Here is a 2500-nt window from a genome sequence, read left to right as displayed (position 1 = left end):
AAAAAGGTAGCTCCAGCCCTCATGATGTTGTCCAACATTTCCGCTATAAAACGGGATACAATTATTTTGGAAACATACCAAATTTGAAAAATAATTGAGAAGTTGCGCAATTACTAATCATGGAGCACAAAAAAGCCTACAGCACCTGGTATTCCCAGGCAGTCTCCCATCCAGGTACTAACTAGGCCCGACCCTGCTTAGCTTCCTGGGCGCATTCAGTGTGGTGTGGCCGTAGGCTCTGGGCCTAGTGAGTTTTGTACTTTTAAGCATCTAGTCGGCTAGACCTTGCAGTTTTGAAAGGCAATTGTGAAATGGCTCACTTCCTGAACTTGGAGCACAAAAAAGCCTACAGCACCTGGTATTCCCAGGCGGTCTCCCATCCAGGTACTAACGAGGCCCGACACTGCTTAGCTTCTGAGATCAGACGAGATCGGGCGCATTCAGTGTGGTGTGGCCGTAGGCTCTGGGCCTTGTGAGTTTTGTACTTTTAAGCATCTAGTCGGCTAGACCTTGCAGTTTTGAAAGGCAATTGAGAAATGGCTCACTTCCTGAACTTGGAGTACAAAAAAGCCTACAGCACCTGGTATTCCCAGGCGGTCTCCCATCCAGGTACTAACTAGGCCCGACACTGCTTAGCTTCTGAGATCAAACGAGATCAGGCGCATTCAGTGTGGTGTGGCCGTAGGCTCTGGGCCTAGTGAGTTTTGTACTTTTAAGCATCTAGTCGGCTAGACCTTGCAGTTTTGAAAGGCAATTGAGAAAGGGCTCACTTCCTGAACTTGGAGCACAAAAAAGCCTACAGCACCTGGTATTCCCAGGCGGTCTCCCATCCAGGTACTAACTAGGCCTAACACTGCTTAACTTCCGAGATCAGACGAGATAGGGTGCATTCAGTGTGGTGTGGCCGTAGGCTCTAGGAATGCTAAGAATATTACTCTTATGCATTTGCATTTAGTAAGCTAAGCCATGCAGCCACTTGCAACATGATACCACGCTCATCGCTCGATCAGGCTCGATCAGGCGAGATATATAAGACTGGTGGGCCCATTCAGGACTCCTATGTCTGGTAGGATAACTTTAATTCATCCATCCTGTGTCTGTTGCAGGGAGGTGGAGAGAACAATCAACACAATAATGGTTTTCTTTCATGCCTCTTGAAGGACTCAATATTCTCTGTACTGCATTACATGTGAAAGTCGATTTATTACCCATGAACACACTACCTGTATGCTAATTCTATGTAAAAAGGTAGCTCCAGCCCTCATGATGTTGTCCAACATTTCCGCTATAAAACGGGATACAATTATTTTGGAAACATACCAAATTTGAAAAATAATTGAGAAGTTGCGCAATTACTAATCATGGAGCACAAAAAAGCCTACAGCACCTGGTATTCCCAGGCAGTGTCCCATCCAGGTACTAACTAGGCCCAACCCTGCTTAGCTTCCGAGATCGGGCGCATTCAGTGTGGTGTGGCCGTAGGCTCTGGGCCTAGTGAGTTTTGTACTTTTAAGCATCTAGTCGGCTAGACCTTGCAGTTTTGAAAGGCAATTGTGAAATGGCTCACTTCCTGAACTTGGAGCACAAAAAAGCCTACAGCACCTGGTATTCCCAGGTGGTCTCCCATCCAGGTACTAACTAGGCCCGACACTGCTTAGCTGCCGAGATCAGACGAGATCAGGCGCATTCAGTGTGGTGTGGCCGTAGGCTCTGGTCCTAGTGAGTTTTGTACTTTTAAGCATCTAGTCGGCTAGACCTTGCAGTTTTAAAAGGCAATTGAGAAAGGGCTCACTTCCTGAACTTGGAGCACAAAAAAGCCTACAGCACCTGGTATTCCCAGGCGGTCTCCCATCCAGGAACTAACTAGGCCTGACACTGCTTAACTTCCGAGATCAGACGAGATCGGGTGCATTCAGTGTGGTGTGGCCGTAGGCTCTAGGAATGCTAAGAATATTACTCTTATGCATTTGCATTTAGTAAGCTAAGCCATGCAGCCACTTGCAACATGATACCACGCTCATCGCTCGATCAGGCTCGATCAGGCGAGATATATAAGACTGGTGGGCCCATTCAGGACTCCTATGTCTGGTAGGATAACTTTAATTCATCCATCCTGTGTCTGTTGCAGGGAGGTGGAGAGAACAATCAACACAATAATGGTTTTCTTTCATGCCTCTTGAAGGACTCAATATTCTCTGTACTGCATTACATGTGAAAGTCGATTTATTACCCATGAACACACTACCTGTCTGCTAATTCTATGTAAAAAGGTAGCTCCAGCCCTCATGATGTTGTCCAACATTTCCGCTATAAAACGGGATACAATTATTTTGGAAACATACCAAATTTGAAAAATAATTGAGAAGTTGCGCAATTACTAATCATGGAGCACAAAAAAGCCTACAGCACCTGGTATTCCCAGGCAGTCTCCCATCCAGGTACTAACTAGGCACGACCCTGCTTAGCTTCCGAGATCGGGCGCATTCAGTGTGGTGTGGCC

At 46.4% G+C, this 2500-nt stretch overlaps 5 non-coding genes and 3 pseudogenes across 5 annotated transcripts; all 8 read right to left on the bottom strand.

Moving 5' to 3' along the window:
• Nucleotides 1–133: 133 nt before the first annotated feature.
• Nucleotides 134–237, bottom strand: LOC138547020 (5S ribosomal RNA; annotated as a pseudogene).
• Nucleotides 238–343: 106 nt separating this feature from the next.
• On the bottom strand, nt 344–462 carry LOC138541177 (5S ribosomal RNA). The gene has a single exon (XR_011289190.1). It is a non-coding gene; the product is annotated as a 5S ribosomal RNA (ribosomal RNA).
• Nucleotides 463–568: 106 nt separating this feature from the next.
• On the bottom strand, nt 569–687 carry LOC138548596 (5S ribosomal RNA). The gene has a single exon (XR_011292391.1). It is a non-coding gene; the product is annotated as a 5S ribosomal RNA (ribosomal RNA).
• Nucleotides 688–793: 106 nt separating this feature from the next.
• On the bottom strand, nt 794–912 carry LOC138541225 (5S ribosomal RNA). Its single transcript, XR_011289237.1, has one exon. It is a non-coding gene; the product is annotated as a 5S ribosomal RNA (ribosomal RNA).
• Nucleotides 913–1375: 463 nt separating this feature from the next.
• Nucleotides 1376–1484, bottom strand: LOC138544093 (5S ribosomal RNA; annotated as a pseudogene).
• A 106-nt stretch (nt 1485–1590) lies between these two features.
• On the bottom strand, nt 1591–1709 carry LOC138536733 (5S ribosomal RNA). Its single transcript, XR_011284898.1, has one exon. It is a non-coding gene; the product is annotated as a 5S ribosomal RNA (ribosomal RNA).
• Nucleotides 1710–1815: 106 nt separating this feature from the next.
• On the bottom strand, nt 1816–1934 carry LOC138540717 (5S ribosomal RNA). The gene has a single exon (XR_011288754.1). It is a non-coding gene; the product is annotated as a 5S ribosomal RNA (ribosomal RNA).
• Nucleotides 1935–2397: 463 nt separating this feature from the next.
• The window catches only part of LOC138545715 (5S ribosomal RNA), a 109-nt pseudogene continuing 6 nt past the window's right edge, over nt 2398–2500 (bottom strand).

Source organism: Ambystoma mexicanum, unplaced genomic scaffold, assembly GCF_040938575.1.
Source record: "Ambystoma mexicanum isolate Mex_15411 unplaced genomic scaffold, UKY_AmexF1_1 Mex_scaf10, whole genome shotgun sequence".
Taxonomy (NCBI): Eukaryota; Metazoa; Chordata; class Amphibia; order Caudata; family Ambystomatidae; genus Ambystoma; species Ambystoma mexicanum.
This window is presented reverse-complemented; position numbering and strand designations above follow the sequence as displayed.